Source organism: Lissotriton vulgaris, chromosome 1_1 (assembly GCF_964263255.1).
Source record: "Lissotriton vulgaris chromosome 1_1, aLisVul1.2, whole genome shotgun sequence".
Classification (NCBI taxonomy): domain Eukaryota; kingdom Metazoa; phylum Chordata; class Amphibia; order Caudata; family Salamandridae; genus Lissotriton; species Lissotriton vulgaris.
In genome coordinates, this window is record NC_141685.1 from 947871551 (window position 1) to 947892782 (window position 21232).

Sequence of the window (21232 nt, forward strand, 5' to 3'; positions counted from 1 at the left end):
CTGATGTGCATGGGTTGCATGACTGGGGTTGATTGTGGGAGGCTATAGGGTCATGGCCATTGTTAGGGGACAGGGACGCAGTCGCATGCCACTTACCTTGGCTGTCTTGGGTGGGTCGGGATGAGTCCAGAGGGATGACCCCAACACATGCCTCACGCTGCAGTGTGTCCTCCACACGATCCTCCAGGGGGGTGTTGCAAGGGACTGTTGGATCTCCACCTCCAGTTGCTAGGCTCTCACCCAGCCTCTCTTCCACCCTCTCCTTGTCACGACCTCGGAGGTCGTACCACCTCTTCTTGAGGTCGTCTTTGGACCTCTGTGTCACTCCCACTGCGTTGACTCTGGCGCGGATCCGCAGCCACAGTCCCCGTTTCTCGGCCTCAGGCACCCTCCTGGAGTCCTTGCCGAAAAGTTTGGTGTGGTCTTGGCAGACTCCTTCTATTAGTTGCTCCAGCTCCTGCTCTGAGAATTTTAGCTTGCGCTTGCGCCCGGTGTCACTGGGCCCTGCTGCTGCATCCTCTGCCATTGCTGTAGTTTCCAATTTCCAAAAGTTTGCAAGTCTGGAGGTGTTCTGAGAGGAGCTCTGACTGGTGCTGCTTCGATCTCTGCCTCAGTGTTCTCAATGGAGGAGGGAACTGCCTGCTTCCTGGTTGTGATGTCATCACTGTGCTCGAAATGCGACTTCCCGTTTTTGCGATCTCGCAATTAGCGAGATCGCTATTCCTACACGGAATTGTACGGATTTAGCGATTTTTCTGCGATTTTGGAGAATCGCTATCGCCTTTTGCGGCCGGTTGCGAATCGCTTTATTTTATCGCAGTTTTTGATGAATCCCATTCTGCGAATTCTAAATTGCGTTTCGGTATTAATCGCAATTTAGAATTCGCAGATTTCGGTTTTCATGAATCTGGCTGATAGTGCTTACTAGACCAATTAAAACATAGACTGGATTTCCCAGAAGCTACTCGATAAATACCAAATGAAATAACAGCTTACTATAATGTGGGCCAAATTGGGCAACTGGTTCTAGCCAAATAAATGAAAGTCAAAGGGGGTGGCCCAGTCCAGTCTCCTCAGGCCTCTGACGGCCACAGAGGGCCCGCCCTTTGCCTGGGCTTAGCCCGGCGCGTCCCTCGCGCGTCCTCGCGGGACGAGGAATCAAACGCTGCTTTATGCACCTCCTAGCGCTGGCTGATGACGAGGGTGGCGTCCCAGGTTCGAGGCTGCTGGGAGGTGAAGTCCTGACCGGCGGAGCCAAGCCCAGCCAGTCAGGAAGTAGTTCGTTCGCAAGGTTCGGCGGAGCAAAGCCCGGCCGCCACCCACAAACAAGAGGTCGCTGGAACGCCTCAGCGGAGCAAGGTAAGCTCGGCCGGCATCAATTTCCTTATGGAGCTGCCACAGGGTCCTTGGATTCATATGCTGCTTTATGTGCCTCCTAGCGCTGGCTGATGACGGGGGGGCTGCGCCCCAGGTTCGAGGCTGCTGGGAGGTGAACTCCTGACCGGCGGAGCCAAGCCCGGCCAGTCAGGAAGTAGTTAGTTCGCAACGCTCGGCGGAGCAAAGCCCGGCCGCCAACCACAAACAAGAGGTCCCTGGAATGCCTCAGCGGAGCAAGGTAAGCTCGGCCGGCGTCAATTTCCTTTTGGAGCTGCCACAGGGTCCTCGGATTCAAATGCTGCTTTATGCGCCTCCTAGCGCTGGCTGATGACTGGGGGGCGGCGTCCCAGGTTCGAGGCTGCTGGGAGGTGAAGTCCTGACCGGCGGAGCCAAGCCCGGCCAGTCAGGAAGTAGTTAGTTCGCAACGCTCGGCGGAGCAAAGCCCGGCCGCCACCCACAAACAAGAGGTCGCTGGAACGCCTCAGCGGAGCAAGGTAAGCTCGGCCGGCGTCAATTTTCTTTTGGAGCTGCCACTTCGAGACTACTCCACCAGCCATGCCACCTCAGTACCACCGCATGCCTGGGGATCACTTGGTGCTTCTTCAGCAGGAAGTTGCGGCAGCCCTCTTGGCCAAGGGGGCCATCGAGTGCATTTAGACACCAGAAGTAGGGTGTGGTTGTTAATCCCACTACTTCCTGGTGCAAAAGAAGGAGAAAAGGCCTGCTTCCTATCTTGGACCTCCGGAACGTCAATTGCTTCCTCCGCAAAGAGAAGTTCAAGATGCTCACTTTGGCTAAGGTCTGGTCTGCTCTTGATCCACAAGACTGGATGGTAGTGCTGGACTTGCAGGATGCGCATTTCCACATCCCAGTCCTGCGGGCCCACAGGCGTTACCTGCAGTTCACGGTAGGGCACAAGCACTTTCAGTTCACTGTGCTCCCTTTTGGCCTTACCAGCGCCCCTCGGGTGTTGATGAAAGTGATGGCAGTGTTTGCAGCTCATCTGCGCCTAGATCAGGGGTTTCAGTCTTCCCCTATGTCGCCAACTGGTTGTTGAAGGCGGGCTCACCCCGGGCAGTTGTTTCCCACCTCCCAGACTACGGCCAACCCCCTGTATTCGCAGGGGTTCTCCATCAATGTGACGAGGTCGCACCTGATTCCCTCTCAGAAGCTCCTTTTCATCGAAGCAGTTCTGGACATGGAGCAGTTTCGGGTCTATCCTCCCGAACAGCGAGTCCGGAATATTTGGGCTCAGATTCAGATCTCTCAGCCCTTGTCCTGGGTTTCGGTCAGGGTGACCCTGAGGCTGCTGGGCCTCATGGCCTCCTGCATCCTGCTGATCAATCATGCCCGATGGCATAAGCGGGCTCTGCAGTGAGACCTGAAGTTCCAGTGAGCCAGGCATTATTGGAACCTGTCCGATCACGTCCAGATCTCGGGGCACTGCAAGACAGTTGCAGTGGTGGCTCACGGACCAGCATTGGGTTGACGTCAGATCCCTCTCCCTTCCCAAACCGGAGTTCACAGTGGTGACAGACGCATCCCTCCTGGGGTGAGGCGGCCACATGGGAGAGGCGGAAATCAGAGGCCTCTGGTCGCCGGCGGAGTCCAAGCTCCATAACAACCTTCTGGAGCTTCAGGCGATCCAACTTGCACTGAAGGCATTCCTTCCCTCTGTCAAGGGGAGTGTAGTGGAGGTGTTAACAGACAACACCACCACTATGTGGTACTGCAACAAGCAAGGCGGGGTGGGGTCGTGGACCCTATGTCCAGAGGCTCTGCGCCTCTGGACGTGGCTGGAACATCAGGGCATTTTCCTGGTGGTTCAACACCTGGCAGGTTCACTGACCGCCATGGCGAACGAACTCAGCCACAGGTGCATGATGGAATGATGGATCACGAATGGCATCTTCACTCGGAGGTGGCGCAAGGTCTCTTTCAGCAATGGGGAGCACCTTGGTTAGATCTATTCGCCACCGAAGAGAACGCGCAATGTCATCAGTTCTGCGCGTTGGAATTTTCAAGGAAGCACTCGCTCAGCAACCCTTTTCGTCGTCAGTGGAGTTGCGATCTGTTGTACGCCTTTCCGCCTATACCACTTCTGCCCAGAGTGCTGAAGAAGATCAGGTGCAACCTGAGTCATTCTTGTGACCCCAGACTGGGCTCGAAGACGTTGGTATACTGAGCTACTCAGTAGGAGCATAGAGCCCCCGATCATAATGCCTCTTTGGGTGGATCTTCTGTCGCAGCAGCAGGGGACGGTCCTCCACCCGAACCTGTCCAGCTTCCACCTCTTTGCCTGGAGATTGAGCGGTGGCAGTTGATTCCTATTGAATTGCCTCCTGAAGTTTGTGATGTAATTCTGGTAGCCAGGCGTCCTTCCTCTAAAGTGGTATACGCCTGTAGGTTGAACACATTTGGGGCATGGTGCACAGCAAAGGCTGTGGATCTCCTATCTGTGGTTCTTTTGTTCCTCCTTTCTTTGGCCCAGCTTGGCACTATTAAATGTTATCTTTCTGCTATTTCGGCCTTTCTCAGGCTCCCCGCCCAGCCCTCTCTTTTCAAGTCCCCGGTTGTAAATAGATTTCTCAAAGGCATTACACACATTTTTCCTCCTATTCCTTTTGTGATGCCTCAGTGGGACTTAAATCTGGTTCTTACATACTTAATGTGCGCTTCCTTTGAGCCTCTCCACAACTGTCCTCTTCATCTCTTGACCTTGAAGACTGCCTTCCTGGTGGCCATCACCTCTGCTAGGTGAGTGAGTGAGCTCCAGGCTCTTTCTTGTAAGCTCCCCTTTCTATCAGTTCATACGGACAAGGTTGTGCCAGTGCTCAGGCCCAGTCCTTCCTTTCTACCAAAAGTTGTTACGGCCTTTCACCCTGGGCAGTCCATTACCTTGCACATCTTTCCGCCTCCTTCCAGAGAGACTCCAACGTCTTGTCCCAAAACGTGCGCTTTCATTTTATCTCAAACGCAGAAAACCATTCCGGGTGGATGACCAACTCTTTGTTGGCTACGTTGGCACCAAGAAAGGTCGGGCAGAGCACAAGAGGACTATCTCCCACTGGGTTGTCTTGTGCATCAAAGCCTGCTACTCTTTGGCTAAAATGGAGCCTCCGTGGGGCTGCGTGCTCATTCCACTAGAGCAACTACAGCCACTACTGCATTGGGACGTGCTGTCCCCCTACAAGACATTTGTCAGGCAGCCACATGGGCTTCGTTGCACACGTTTACGAAACATTACTGCCTTGACCGCCAAGTCTGGAGAGACTGCTTTTTTGGCAGTTCTGTTCTCTGAGACTTTCTGGTGTGATCTTGGTTCGCAGACCCACTACCGGGATTGGTATTGCTGGGATATCTATTCTAACGTAAGGAATCTATCACTACAGGTTTCTTTCAGATGCACAAGTAAGTTACCTTCCGTAATTATATATCTATAAGAAACATTAGTTAGTGATAGATTGCTTACCGCCCCACCCATCCTTCCAGTTCTGCGAACTGATTTCTAGGGTTGAGGTCATCCCTTTCAGGGCTCTAGTTTCAATGCAGCAGTGGTCAGTATCTTGCATGGCTCTGCGTTCCTAGCGCAGAAAGTCGTGTACAGAACTGACGTCAACGTGCGTGGGCAGCGTCTAAGTAGCGCCCGCGACGTCATCCCAGCGACCACGATGCCAACGACGGACGTGGAGCCGCAAGACGCCACCTAGCGAAGCGCAGGGGTGCTAATGATGAAAACTTTCCGCATCCAGTATGACGCCTGGGGTATTCTAAGGCAAGGAATTGGATTATTTGGTTTACTTGTTGGACCCTAATATAGTGCACCATGTGTGCCCAGGGCCTGTAGATCAAATGCTGCTAGTGGGCCTGCAGCACTGATTGTGCCACCCACAGAAGCAGCTTGTAAATTGTCTCAGGCCTGCCATTGCAGAGCCTGTGTGCAGTCTAGTACTGCCATAGGACTTGGTAAGTGCACCCACTTACCAGTCGCTAAACCTTACCTTTTCTACATGTTAGCCACCCCTAAGGTAGGCTCTAGGGCCGGGTGCATTGTGTGAAAGGTAGGACATGCCCTGATGTGTGTAGCATGTCCTGATAGTGGATTACAGCCAATTTAGTTTTTCACTATTGCAAGGCTACTTGTCCCCATAGGCCAGAATGGGCAGTTTTATTATAACAACTTATAATCCTAACTGACCCAGGGAACCTGGTAGAAAAACTAATTTAGTATACCTGAACTCAGAACGATAAAAGACATATTTTAGTAAAGTTGGTTTTAACATTCTGTGTTTGAAAATACCACTTTTAGAAAGTAGATATTTTTTTGCCTAAACCATCCAGCATGCCTCTGCTAGGTTGTGTATTGCATATCTGGTTTTTGAGTGACAGGGGCTGAGGGGGCTCCAGGAGGCAGGGTGAGTCAGCACTAGGCTGAATAGACCCATCTGCATTGGGGGTGGTGGGAGTAGCAGCACCTGGGCCTGAATAGGGTGTTGCCTGCCTTCCACAATGCTGGCTCCACCTCCTGTTTTGCGTCGGATGACCCTGGCCCACACTGACAATGGAAGAAGTTGTGCTGTGGCAGAATGCACCCAGAACTGGTATGGACTAGGTACAGACACTCTCTGCCTTCAGAGACAAAGGATGTGTGTGTATAAAAAGGGGGAACCAGACCCAAGAACTTTAGATCACTTCTGGACATCAAGACGGACCTTTTGCCAAGGAGAAGAACCAGAGAATCTGCAGGACTTTTTGACTTCCCCTGTGCCAGTGTGTTGCTTTCTGGGGTTGGCCTGCAGTGGTATCTTTATTGCCAAGGAAAGGAGAAAGACGTTTATTTGCAACTTTCATCATCTTGAAGAAGAATCTCCAAGGGCTTGAACTGTACTTGCCTCCTGCTGAAGTCTCAGGGATATAAGACTTCACCACCAGCTGCTCCCTGAATTTCCTTGCTGGGAATTCTGTCTGCAGAAGCTTGCATGTTGTTGGGAGCTGGAAGCGCGACTCAACGAGACGTGTGTCGCATCCGCAGCTGTTGCCGTTGCATCATCGTAGAAGCGTGTCGCCGCCGTATCACCGGAGAAGCGAGTCTTAATCGCAGCTGGTTCTCGTCGCATCCCCGGAGAAGCGAGTTGCCACTGCAAGGGTCACCGTCGCAGCACCGGAGAAGGGTGTCGCAATTCCAAAGTTACAGAGTTCGCTGCACAGCAATCAGGCGTGCACGCATCATCTTCACATCGTCGCAACAAGGGCGCCATCTTCTCGCATCGGATCATCCCATCAAGGTGCCATCTTGTCGCATCGCAACCGGGCCACACCACGAGATAGTCGCATCACCTCCTCTGCCATAAGCAACAGACGCATCGTCTACTTTGCGCAAGAACTGAGGAACAGACTTATCCCCCCGTCGAAGCAAGGAACCAACTCATCTTTCTCCCTGCAAATATTTTGTTTATCTTGCGTGACGCATCCAAAGGTACTTTATGAGAAACGTCTTTTACCATCTAAAGTTAACTAAGCTATTTCTACCATCTTAAAGTCATTTTCTTAACACTGTATTGAGGATTTTTTGTCGTTTGAGTCTTGTGTTAAGTCTATATAAAGAATACTTATTTTTATAAAACCTGGCTTGTGTCCATCTGTAGTGTTTTCACTGTATTACCGTATGCGTTCACAAATGCTTTACACACTGCCTCTGAGATAAAACCTTCTTGCTCGTGCCAAGCTACCACAGGGTTGAGCAGGGGTATTCAGGAATGTAGCCCCCTTACTCTGACTAGAAGCAAGGGTCCCTATTTGGACAAAAGTGCAAACCAATGCCAAGTAGAGGCCCCTAGTTCTAACATTGGTGGTCAGTGGTGAGGATTTGGACTTGCATTTGTGACTCATATACAGCGATTGGTGTACACTACTGGTGAGCGCAGACCAAATGCAACCACATACATTTTTTTTGGTAGAATTTCATTGGAACTGTTATTTTTGCTAAAGACTGTCAGTTCTGGGGCGTGGCCAAGATGGCGGGGTGAGCGGACGCTTCTTCCCGCAGCTCCTCCGGCCCGGCTAGGCTCGAGCCCTTTTTCTTCAGCTTCTCTCCCCCCGCTGATGCTCAGCGGCTGAGAGGAGTGTGGCGGAGAACCTGGTGCACGCAATGATGCTACTTTGGCCCTGATCACTCCGGTGGAAGCACCTCAAAAGACCGATTGTGGATCTCGAGACGACGGAGCGCTCAGGATGCGGAGCAGACCGGAGTGCTGTCCATACGCCTCGGCTGGGCCTAGTGCTGAAAGTTGGCGACCTGGTGTGGAGACTGTCCCGGCGCTCGACGGAGGTCGAAAGGAAGCTATCGGCTGGGTGGCCCACTACACGGGGGCCCCCGAGTGCCCCCGAGTGCGTGCCGTGGTGCTTGGACTTGAAGCGGTGGCCTCCCCCCATGGCGGGGACTCCGGTCCCGGGGTTGGAGGACGATCGACTTGAGATCGGGGCCTGATTTACCAACTCTTCTAAATAACCGGGTGGCCCCGGTGGTAGAACTTTCCCGATTGCCTGGCTTCTGGAGTGGCCTCGGTGGCATCGCCGGGCTCGGGTGATCTGCTTGGCCCCACCGACCGCCATTTTGTCTCCGAGGGGACGGTGTCGTGGGCCTCCTCCGGAGTCTCTTGGAGGCAGTTTCCTGCACCCTCCACCTCTGTACAGCTACCCCCCTTCGACGGAGCGCACTGGCCGGGGTCCCCTCAGTACGGGTCCCGGCTGATATCTCGATTGGGTGCCCACGGCTTGATGTGACTGGACTGACCCGCCATTTTGTCGTCTGTGACGCAGGTCCCCGGTTTCGACGGGAGCTCCTCATAGCGGGTCCTTGCTAGTTGTTGGACGTTCCCCGGAGGGGTCGAGCCCGTGCCCATTCTTCGGTTGAGAGCGCCCAGGATGTCTGGAAGAGGTGGTTCGAGGAAGGGGGACCGCACCCTGCCGGATATGCTTGGCAGGGCCCAGCAGCAGCGGGACAGAGCACAGCCATCGCCGGGGTCCTCTCGCGCCTCGGCGGATGCGCCCGGGGGAGAACGCCCTGTCACGAGATCTTTCATGGAAGAACTGTTCAGCTCACTTAAGGAGGACTTCCAGACGCTGAAGCGGGAGGTGGCCAGTGAAGTCCGTGAGGTCCGCAGAGAGGTGGAGGGCCTCGGTGAACGGGTTGAGACGGTGGAGACGACGGCCCAACGTCGGGACGACGAGATTGTCCATTTACAACAGGACGTTCTCCATCTCTGGGAGCAATGCGTTGAACTCCAGGCCCACTCCGAGGACCTGGAGAACAGGTCAAGGAGGAATAACATTCGAGTATGGGGTGTACCGTCTGCGGACGAAGGGGCTGACCTGGTGGGCTATTTGCAGGACTTGTTCCGGGAGATCCTGGGGGAGGCCGCAGACTTTCCTATCCGCATTGACCGAGCCCACAGGGTTGGCCGACAGCGCCAGTCATCGGCGCCCCCGCCGGACATTTTAGCTTTCCTGCCTGACTTCCCACTGAAGGAGCGCATCATGTCTGAAGCCCGTAGGAAACAACCACTGACTTTCCGAGAGAGGCCTGTGGCACTCTACCAGGATTTGTCCGCCATCACGCTGCAGAAGCGCAGGTCCTTCAGGATTGCTACCGACTTCCTGCGCGAACATGAGACACCGTACTCCTGGGGGCACCCCTTCCGCTTGATTTTTCGCTGGAACGGAGTGCTTCATCAGCTACGCTCCTTGCAAGACATCTGCGGTGTCCTGGGGCTCACGGCTACAGAGGAGGATGGAGCGACGCCGACCTGGAGGCGCTCGGAGAGAGGGGGCCGACGGAGATCGGCGAGAAGACGATCGGCGGCGAGCGCTGGGCATCCTGATTCACCTACCATCAGGGCGGACATGGCTAGTGCCCTGAGAGAAGCGGCCAGGGACTCAGCCGACTCCAACGGCGTGGCCTTGACGGCCTAGATTCACTCCGGGGGGAGATGGACATAGCTTCTTCGATGCCAGGTTTGGGGCTGGGGGGGGTCGGGGGGAGCGGGAGGGAGTGAGTGGCCGGACGTCCACTTTCACTACTTACTACAGACTTGTCCGTTTTGGGGCTTGACTGAGACAATGGGTTGTTCGAGTTGGCATTTGCCTGGTTATCACTGGTTTGTTTGGGGTGGGGTTGGGGGTTGTTCTAGAGTTGGGAAAGTCCCGTCCGATGTTGTCCGTGCCCACGCTTGGCCTATTCTGGCCTGTCCCGCGCTGCTGCCCCGCGCCCCCCCCCCTCTGGTCCCCTACCCGCAGCATAGCGTTCCTGGTCCCTGGGAGACATGTCGTCCCTGAAGGTGGCGACCCTTAATGTTAAGGGCCTGAATAATCCTGTCAAGCGCAGGGCGATTTTGTCTCTGCTTGAGGGGACGCAGGCTGACATCTGCCTCCTGCAGGAGACCCACTTATTGTCCCGTGACTGCCATAGATTGCGCTCTGCTAAGTTCCCCACCCAGTTTTTCTCCTCTGCGGCGACCAAAACCGCGGGAGTGGCCATTCTCATAGCGAGCTCCTTCAGGGGGGAGGTGCTGTATAAATATGCTGAACAGAAGGGGAGGCTTCTGGCATACCGCCTCCGCCTGGGGGGCATATCGTTTACAGTTGGTTCTGTCTATAGCCCGAATGACCACCAGGAACGCTTCTTGGACTCAGTACTGGTGGATGTCACTGCCTCTCCAGATCGATATGTTATTCTAGGGGGTGACCTTAATATCGTCTTTGATTCAACATTGGATAGGTCGGCACAGCGGTTTCCGCAGACTGGAGAACTTTCCCAGGCTGCAAAGGCCCGGATTGCGGACATGGATTTACACGACTTTTGGAGCTCAATGCACCCTACAGATAGGGACTACTCCTATTTTTTGCATGCGCACCGAACCTACGCGCGGTTGGACTATCTTTTGGTTAGTGGGCCGATGCGCGCCGCTGCTACGGCGGCGGACGTTGGGGTCCTGACTTTGTCTGATCATGCGCCGGTTATTGGTGCGTTTGCGTGGCCGGCGGCCTCCCCCTCTCGGAGGGTGTGGCGCCTTAGGGACACCCTTCTGCACAAGAAAACTGTGGTGAAACATATTGAGGAGGTCATACAGGACTACCAGACACATAATAGTAATTCGGACACTTCACTAGCGACACAGTGGGCTGCATTGAAGGCGGTTCTTAGGGGGGAGTTCATCTCCATCTCCTCGGCGGAAAATAGGGAGCGGCAACGGAAGAGGGATGAGCTGACTACTCAGGTTCGGGAGCTCGAGCAGGTCCACCGCCGTCCGGGCGCCCCGAGGGTTTGGAGGCAGCTGAAGGCGGCAAGGAAGCTCCTGTCGGCGCTGGACCTGGACAGGGCGGAATACGCTGCGTTACGTTTGAAGCATGCCTTTTATACAGGGGGGGACAGATGCGGCAAGCTCCTGGCGCATAGGCTCCGAGTTGCGCAGCAGCGTAACGTCATGAAGGAACTTTTGGGTACAGACGGGGTGGCCGTTTCCGGCGATGCGGAGGTGGCAGAAACCTTCTGGCAGTTTCTATGAGGCGCTGTACGCTGGGGAGCCCTCCTCACCGCGGGAAACCGCGGAATATCTAGAGTCGGTGGCCCTTCCGGCGCTGGACCCCGCTCAGGCGGAATATCTTGAGCGTGATATTCAAGTTGAGGAGGTGATTTCCGCTATAGCTAGGCTTAAGCATGGGAAGGCCCCGGGTCCGGACGGTTACACGTCCTTGCTTTATAAAACCTTTTGCCCGGTTGTGGCCCCTGTCCTAGCTCGGCTATTTAACTCCTTCTCCGACCCGGGAGCCATCCCGCCGGATCTCCTAAGGGCGACGGTTTCGGTGATTCCGAAACCCGGGAAGGACCGGGCCTTATGTGGCTCGTATAGGCCCATTTCGCTCCTAAATGTCGACCTCAAGCTGTACACGGGGATTCTAGCGTCCAGGCTGGCCCTGCACCTCCCCGGTCTGGTTGAGGCGGACCAGGCTGGTTTTGTACCCGGCAGGCAAACTGTTGACAACACCAAGCGGGTGACGCACATTTTGGAGAAGGCCTTGCGGATTCCGGGTGAGCGGATGTTGCTTGCGGTGGACGCTGAGAAGGCCTTCGATAGGGTTCATTGGCCGTACCTCGAGCTGGTTCTCAGGAAACTTGGAATCGGTGATAAATTTCGCTCGATGGTTTTCAACTGCTATAAGTATCCTTCAGCGTCGGTACGAGTCAATGGGTGCAGCTCCCGCAGTTTTGCAATCGAGCGCGGCACGAGGCAGGGGTGCCCCCTCTCTCCACTCCTCTTTGCTCTCTACATGGAGCCGTTCGCCCAAAGGATCCGCCACAATCCGGATGCTATCGGGATCAAGATGGGACAGTATGTCCATACGGATGTATGACGTTACAACGCATACCATTACAACTACCTACCATTACAACGCGACCATTACAACGCATACCATTACAACGCATAGCGCTTAGAGGTGCTGGATAGTGGTAAGTAAATTTTCTATTCCAACTCCAGTCCCCGTGGACACTAGGGAAGGTGTTGGATAGTAAATTAAACGTATTCCCTATCCTAGAGCGCCCCCCAGCGCAATGCGTTGTAATGGTATGCGTTGTAAAAGTTGCGTTGTAATGGTAGGTAGTTGTAAAAGTTGCGTTGTAACAGGTGTATACCGTCCATACGGTCAGCTTCTATGCGGACGATGTCCTTCTGACCCTGGATGACCCCAGGAGGTCCCTACCCGCCTGCATCCGCGAGTTGGATGCCTTTTCGCGCGTGGCCGGCTTCAAAATGAACATGAGCAAGTCGGTGGCTTTAGATGTGTCCTTGGCTACGGACACTAGGCGGGACCTTCAGCGACTCTTCCCCATGCAGTGGTCATCGTCCCTAGTACCATACTTAGGGATTCTGCTGGCGCCCACGTTGCCAGCGATGGTGAAGGCCAATTACGCTTCTCTCAGTAAAAAGATCAAGGAGGAGCTCAGCCGCTGGAGTAAGGGCCTGCTATCCTGGCTAGGCAGGATCGCGGCGGTCAAAATGACGGTACTGCCCCAGATACTATATCTTTTCCGAGCTTTACCTCTCCAGCCTCCAGTGGGCTGGATCAGACAAACGCAGGCTGACATCTCTCGCTTTGTCTGGCAGGGTCGCAAACCCCGAATGAGGAGGGTTCTCTCTACACTTGCCCCGGAAGCGGGGGGCCTGGGCATTCCGGACCTTCGTAAATACTTTCAAGCGGCACAGCTACGATACCTTGTGGAGTGGAGCAGGTGGGAGTCCGATAAGCACTGGCTCTTTCAGGATCAAGCGGTTGCGGGCCGCACCCTCCAGGAGGTTCCATTCTTACGCCGTGCTCACCGCCCCCCCAACCTTTACGCTTCCTTCGTTATGAGGGTTCCCTTGAGGGTGTGGGACGCGGTCTGCGAGGTCCGGGACCTCACCTCGTTCCCTTCACCATTTACGCCCATTGTGGATAATCCTGATTTCTCCCCGGGAATGGAGCCGGGCGCTTTCTCCCATTGGAGGACTTCGGGCTGCCAAGCGCTCTTTCAGATCTATGGGGCGGAGGGAGTGGTTCCCTTTCAGCAGCTTCAGCAGGAGTTCGGCCTGACGGAGTTGGACAGACTACGTTACATGCAGGTCCGACACTGGGCCCTCCAGCCTCAGGTGCGAGACGCCGCTGACCGTCAAATAACACCGTATGAGCGGTGGCTGGTGACCCGTACGTCTGATGCTAAATTGATTACTGACCTTTATAAGCACTTACAGCCTCCTCCGTTTCACTATTATAACCCGGGGAGGGAACGATGGCACAGGGAACTGGGCAGGACACTTCGCCACAAAGAGTGGGACCAGATTGCACACCGGGCACGACACTCTGCGTACCATACTGGCCTCACCGAGACATTTACCAAGGTGTCCACGTACTGGTACTACACCCCAGAGAGACTGCATGAGATGAATAGGCACATTGATAAGGGGTGCTGGAGAGGTTGCGGGCAGGTGGGGACCCTCTCACATATTCTCTGGGATTGTCCCTTGCTGGCTGCCTATTGGAAGGAAGTTCTCGATGAGGTGGATGAGCACTTTGAAATTGAGCTGCCGCGCTTTCCGGCGTATGTATTGCTGGGCCTCCCTAATGGCCTAATGTACCCACTGAAGTCCCGCAGGGGCAGGCAAATTGCGATCGCGCTGGGGTCTGCGGTTCAGAATATCCTCATCCGCTGGCGCACCACCACAATCCCCTCCATCATGAGTTGGCTACACAGACTCTGGCACGTGTTGGGAATGGAAAAACTGTCGCTAACGGTGGCGGGGGAGATAGATCAATTTGATGAGCTGTGGCAACCCTTCCGTGCGCTGTTAACTACCGAATTTAGGGAGCTCACCTCCCCGAGATACCTCAGGCTTCTGAGGCTGACACCGCCGGTGTTTCCGGCAGACTAGGAAGAGTGGGGGGCTGGTTTCTGGAGGGGGGGGATGCGGCTGGGGGGCAGGTAATATTGATAGTGGCCCATTGGACGGGGGTGTTGGGGGGAGTTGGGGTGTTGTTTTTTTTGGGGGGGGAGGGGGTGCTAGGGGGGGGGTGGGCTGGGCTCTTTTGTGTCGATTTCATTGTCTTCTTTGATCAGACTTGGGGTGTTGGACATACGCAGAGTGGAGATTTGGCTTGTATTTAATTTTTCGCTTGCTGCTGCTTCTCCTCTTGCTTAGAGAACTGTTCCACGATCGCACTCCTGATATTATGACTCTTTCTTTTTTGTACTGTATGTGACCCTAACCTCCTACCCCCTTTCCCCGTGTTCTTTTGTCTTAATAAAAATGCTTTAAACCTAAAGACTGTCAGTTCTTATTGCCATGAGTAAAGCAACATCTATGGATCTAGATTTTGAGGAAGAAAGGTTGGAGGCCTACAATGTGAAACAGCTGAAATCCTTATGTAGAAAATTCAAAGTTGCTACTCCAGGCCTCACCAAGAAGAATGATTTCCAAAAGGCACTGAGGGTCTGAATGGAAGCAAGAAATGCCTCTGAACATGTGGAAGAGCCTGCAGAAGAGCTGGGAATGTAGAAGGGCAGCTAGATGGGCCATTGGGTCCAGCCAGAAGTAGAGTGCCTTCCCCCATAGGCAGCAGTGTTGGTTCTAGGGGCCTGTCACCAGGAGAGCTGGAGGACAGGAAGAGAATAGATTGCATAGAATGGAGACGACCAAGCTCAAGATGGAGGATCAAAAGGACCTGTAGAGTAAGAAACTGGAGCTTGAGAAGAACAGGATAGCCTTTGAAATGGAAAAAGAGAAATTAGCACAGGAGAGATTTTTGAGGGCATTGGAGCTTAAGGCTAAAAGTTTAGAAATGAGTCCCTCTGGTGGCAGCCCACCATCTGGCCTGCGGAGGCAGGATATATTTCCCCAAGGATATCAAAGATCTCCATAAGCATGACGGTATTGGGCAGTGGTTTGCAGCCTATGAAATGGCAATGTTGGCTCACCGGGTCCCTGAGAAGGATTGGGGAGCGGGGTTGTGGGCGGCTTTGTTAGTGATGGGAGGGATACATTGTTAGACCTGCCCAGTGAAAGTAGGAGGCATTATGCCCACATGAAGAAAGCCATGATGATCAGGTATGGATAAACCCCAGAACTCTATAGACAGAGGTTCAGGAATTGTAAAAAAGCTGGAGGCAACCACCTGGGTAGAATATGTGTGTTTCCTTTGCAGAGCTTTGGATAGTTGGGTAAAGGGTAGCAAAGTGAGTACTTTTGAGGAGCTCTATGATTTATTTGCATGAGAGCACTTGTCTGGTAATTGTTTTCCAGAGCTACGCCGGCACCTTATTGATAGCAAGCTAACTAACCCTAGGAAGCTTGCGGAGGAGGCGGACCGCTGGGTAGGTACCCGGGTCCACAGGGTCATGTGGGAGACTCCGCCAATGGTGGGCAGGGTCCCCAGCAGAAGAGTGTGGGGGGGCAAGGGTAAAGAGAGGGAGTTCCAGAAAGGTCCCCAAAGTAATTCCCAAGGGAACCAAGGTAAGGGTTCCCAGCCTCCCCCTGGAAGGAAATCAGAGCCCTGACAGGTAAACCTTGTCACGGGGGGGGCCCGCTTCATGCTTTCAGTGTAAGCAAGTGGCCTACCGCTGGCATGATTCCCAGAAGGATTGCAATGCCCCTCGTCTCTTTAGGAGATTGTGAGATGGTCCCTAGGACCCAGCTGCCTGATAACACTAAAAAATACAGGCAGTGGGTGACCATCGATAGGGGGGGGGGGGGGTGTAAACAGAAGTGCCCTTCTCTTGTGGGTTTGAGGCAACAGGCCACAAACCAGGCAGTGGGTGATCAGTCTGGATCACATTGGATCTACTGGGAGAATTGCCTCCTGTATAGCGAGCCTAAGGCTTCTGGACCTGGGTCAGCCCATGTGCTGGTGGTATCCCAGCACTTCTGAGCATTCCTACTCGGTTTCGCTCACGATTTAGCTGGACATCTGGGGCAAAACAAGACCATTGAAAGGCATGTCACCCACTTATTGCCCCCTGCCCAAGAGGCGATGCGGGAAGACCAGAGAGGCAGCCCGCCGTCCATCAGCAGGAGAAACGAGGGCAAAGCGAAAGGAGGCCAGAGCGCCCATTCAAGGTGTCAAGGACCTCCCCCAGAATTCCCAAAGAAGGAAGTGGAGAACCTAGGAAGAACAACCTAGAGACTCCAAGGAGAAGAGGTAGAGCAAATGCAATCCTCCACACTGGGAACACGCCCAGTGAAGAGGGCAGCCGAGCCTAACACACCCAGAAGGCAACAGGCCAGACAGAACAGCACCCTCAACAGTAGGGCAGGCGGAAACAGGCAGGGTAACCCAAGGTCACCCAGGAAGAACCGCCCAACATCCCGCATGACACACTGCGCCCCAAGAGGGACAAGGAACTCAATAACCAGCCCAACCCCTAGGGAGGGCAGGCCTGAAGGCAGGGCCTACTGGAAGAAGCGGGCAAGGCAAGGAGGACTGTCTCGCCAAAATGCCAGAAGGCACAATGGTGCATAAAAACAGTAGGACGGCACCGGCAGGCATGGCCAGACACTGACAACACCACAGAACGGTGCACACAGGGCAAGCCAGACACCATCCGAAGGCAGAGACCAGGAAGGCCAAGAAGAGCCCGGACGCGTCCCCAAGGGATGAGTCCACACACACAGCCCAAAAAGAAGTCGAACTAGGCAGAGCCAGGCCGCAGACATCAGACCAGGCCAACAACGCAGTGACCCTGGAGAAGACAGCCCGGGGCGCAACTCAAGCCAATCCAGAGCTACCAGCAAGTGGATCACACCTGCAACATACCGTAACGCCAAGGAGAGCAGAGGCCCAAAAAGCAACCACACCTCCCCAGCATGACAGAGCTATATGATAGCTACCATCAGCCCACATAGGGCGTGTCACGTCCCAAAACATGGGAACCCCCTTAGGAAAAAACATTCCGCAGCAGGGGACAACAGAAAGACCTGCGGAGAATCCTCAGACGGCTTGTCAATCAGCCAGTAAGGATAACAGAAGGCCCTGTCTCATGCCCAACACGGCATAGCAATAGCCAAACAAAACTGTCAAAGAAGGTCCTGCCAGCAGCCAACAACACCATAGTCCAAAGGAGAAGGACTAGAATGCACAGTAATGACAGATAGCACAACTGGGACGACCATCCCCAACGGAAGAACACCTCCGAAAACCAGATCTACCCACAGGTCACTGAAAGTGAGAAGGAGGAGGAGGCTGAAGCCCCGCCAAGAACCTCTGAATGACCAAGTCCGCAGGGGCGTGGAACAGAAGAGCGACATCGAAAGGGAGATCGACCAGCCATTCTGGAACATTCTCTGGGAACACACTGTCCCGGAGCCAGGCATGTCTACGAAGTGCGAAGAAGCCATGGCACAACCAAGCACCTCCGAGATGTCCAGAGCGGAGCGAAGAATATATGCCGCCAGTTCTCCCGCCCATCCAACACATGGTGCCGCAGATCCACACAGGCGCCCTCCTGAGAAGCGGCAGACATATGGGACTCTGCCGAGTCCCACAAGCAAGAAGTGGCCCTAGCTAAATCACACAAAGTGTTAAAAGCAAGCAGAGCCGCACTGGTGGAGGCGAACACATTACGCCCCCCAGGAGTCAAGCCAGCGGGCCTCCCGCGACAGGGGAGACAACAGAAGGTGGCAGGGAGGGGAAGACATTCTGCAAAAGAGGGCCCCTGTTAGAAGGGTGGAGGGAAAGACACCTGATCAGGCGGCGCAGGATGGTGGCAGTGCTGAAGGTGTTGGGGCACCGGGTCCTACGTGGCGGGGCAGCCCCAAGCCCCAGAAGAGAAGAATGGAGCGAACCCTTGAAGGGAAGCAGCAGCTTCCGACCACCAGAACCCTGATGGAGGACCTCCAGAAGATGATCCGAGGGGAAATGGGCAGCTGGATCACCCATGTGCAAGATTCCCAGAGCCGTGGAAACAGCGCAAGCAAAAGCAGCACCAGCGTCAGTAGGGCCCTGCGGTGGAGAAAGCGGTGGAGAAAGCAGCTCCTCAGTAGGGGACGACTGCAAACTAAGGCGGCCATCCCTCAAGCCAACCGGAGGAAGGAAGGGCCAGGTCCAGAAAGGAGGAAGAGGGACCGAGGAGTGGGGGCCTCCGGCGAAGACTGTGGCCGCGGTGACAACGCAGGGGAAAAAGCCACGACGCGATGGCCTGTCTCTGGCAACGATGGAACCAACAAGCGCCGAACCTCTGGAGAAGAGGAGGTGCCCGAAGAAGAGTGTATGACCTGACATCGGCCTGGCTCCGTAGAGTCCGAAATCTAAGGCAGGTAATCATCGTCCAGAGGAGACGTCGGAACGAACTCTGCCACAGCACACGGTGCAGGAGACCGGGGCTTGGCCGGAGCGGCAAAGGAACGGCTTTGACCCGACCTCCGACGAGGCAGCCGCCTGCAAGGAGGAGCGCGAGGGACCCCCACCAGCCTCGGCCCGTGATGGGACTCCGCCAGCCCCAGTCGCCCCACCAGGGCCAGCAACCGCCAGCACCTAAGCGGCATCACCTCGGCCAAGGCCACCGCTAGTGCCGAGGGGGGCTTGAGGATGTGACCCCAGCCCAGGCGACCTCCTGCGACACCACAGGGATTCCAGAAGGAGTTTGCACAGCGAAGCAGAGGTGCCGTGGTCTGAAGGAGGGACCCCCAAAGGGTCGCACCCCAATGGCACCATATTCTCGGAACCTGGATCAGAGCCAGTCGGCACCAGGGTAGAGCCACCGGCGAAGCCGCGGAGGGCCCTGTACATAGCAAGGGATCCGCAGACGTCCCAGGAGGGGAGGGAGAAGGAGGAGAAGCCAGCGAGGCCTGCACGCATATGTCTCCATCTGGGCTCTAGACGCCCTCACACCGGGAAACGGTGGATAGGAGAGGACACGCGGGGCCGCATCACCAGCGGAGAGCCCACACCCCCAAAAGGCTGGGAACCAGCCCTCTGGGACAAACTGCAACACTTACCGACAGGTGAGGACGCTCTTGCAGCCTGGGAGAAGGGCGATGTCGAAGACTGAAGCAGCTGTTACTGAAACCCTTTGCAGGGGCCAGGCGTGGAGACAACGCAAACCTGGACATGTGGGCTGACAGAAGTTTCTTCCGGCGCTCCCGCCGGGACTTCGGTTTCATCTGCTGACAATCAGTGGTGTTGTGGTGTTCTCCCAAACACCACATGCAGATGGTGTGAGGATCAGTCGCCAACATCTGGCGCGCACAAGACCAGCAGGTCTTAAAGCCCGAAGGCATTCTCAGACTGTTCCCACAAACAACAAGCAAAAGGCCCGAAATAGCCCAGGAGCACGATCCGGATCTGCATTGCACGCGGAAAAGGAAAAAACTGATGAAGCCGTGCCAGGGTGGGACTTATGTGACCTCGCTGACGTCACATATGCGGACAACGCCAGGGGGTCACCCCAGTGTACAGGGATGCTGTGGCAAAAAAAATTCCGGATCCAGTCTCACGCCTGGGGATGATACTATGTTAAGGAATTTGCAGCTAGCAGTCTACCAGATAAACTTGCCAGGCAAGTGGGGAGAGTGGGAGGAAGCACAAGACTCCTCTCCAACCCTTCCAGGTGGTCAGCACCACCTTTGAAAGGTTGGGCATTAACATTGTGAGGCCTCTGGACCCCAAGACAGCCATGGGCAACAGGTTTTTCCTGGTCTTGGTGGACCATGCTACCCGGTACCCGGAAGCCATCCCACTCAGGACAGTGACAGCCCCCGTTGTAGGACATGCACTGATGGTGATTTTCTCCTGTTTGGGGTTCCCCAGAGAGGTGGTGTCAGACCGTGGTACAAACTTAATTTCTAAGTATATGCAGTCTCTGTGGCAGGAGTGTGGAGTAACGTACAAATTCACTTCTGTAGAACTCTTTCTGAAAGGCTTTTAGGCTAGGAACATGGTTTTTCACTCTAGGATGTTGATGTGCTGTAGAGCATCCTGCTGTGTCCACAATCCCCTTACTTTGAGGTTGTTCATGTGTGCTCCCCATCCCATCTGAGGCATCTGTCGTTATGGTCACTATCTAGGTTTGTTGTGTGAAAAGTATCCCTTGTGATTTGTTGTTTTGTCCCACCAAGCTATTTCCTACTGTATTTTGTGTGACAAACACTAGATCTTCCCAACTCCCTGTTGCCTTTGACCATTGTGCTAGAAGCCATTCTTGGAATGGTCTTATGTGTAGGCGAATGTTGGTAATTAAGGGAATGCATGAAGCCATCATTCCTAGCAGCTTCCTCACTGTCAGAGCTTGCCCTTTCCGGTATAGCGGAGTTTCCTACAGTAGGGTTATTGTTTGTTTTTCGCTTGGGAACATATTCCCCAATATTGCATCTATCCTTGCTCCCAAGAACACCTTTTTTTGTTCTGACTGTAGGGAAGAGTTCTCCCAGTGTATTGAAAAGCAGAGCTGGACTAGTTTCTCTATTACTTGCTGTATATGTAATTTGCATAGTCTGTACGAGCTTGCTCTTACTAACCAGTCGTCTAAGTATGGGTATACATGGATTGCCTTCTTAGATGAGCAGCAACTGCTGCTAGGCACTTTGTGAACACTCTTGGTGCAGACTTTAGACCGAATGCCAGCACTTTGAATTGGTAGTGTCTCGTTGACCACAAATATGAATAGCCTTGTGCTTGTTGTTCATGGGGATGTGCAAATAAGCATATTTCAAGTCTATGGTTAGCATGTAGTCTCTTTTTAGCAATTGAGGTATCACCTCTTGCAGGGTTGTCATTTTGAACCTTTGAGTCTTCATGAATTTGTTTAGAAATCTGAGATCTAATATAGGACCAGGGTTCCATCTATCTTTAGAATTAAGTACGTGGATTCAGGGAGGAGCTTCGCGGGCGACCAAGATGGCCGCGTAAGCTCGGAGCTCCGCGGACCCTCCGACCCTCCGCAAATATCCTGCTGAAAATCCTGATCCACGTTAGTGGATTCTGCTTGGTGAGAGGTCGCAGACGCGGGAACTGCTTTCCGCTTTTAAATCTGTAGCTCCTAGACGAAGTTACGTCGAGCTGAACTTTGTGCCAGTGAAGCGCCATTGTTTCATGGGTGGCTGCTGCTTGTACCGACGCTCCGCATGATTGGAATGCGAAGTGGACATTTTTGGTCCCTGCTGGCAGAGGGCGTGTAGCTGCGGAGTCGCCTGCTACCGGCTTGGCGTGTTTGCTGACTTCGCCTCTGTCCTACACATCTGCTTCTTTGTCCGGGCGGCGTAGCCCTTTGTTCTCCTTGGGTCCATCATGGCCGGCAGAGGGGACCCCGACAAGACGTCGAACAGAGGTGTCC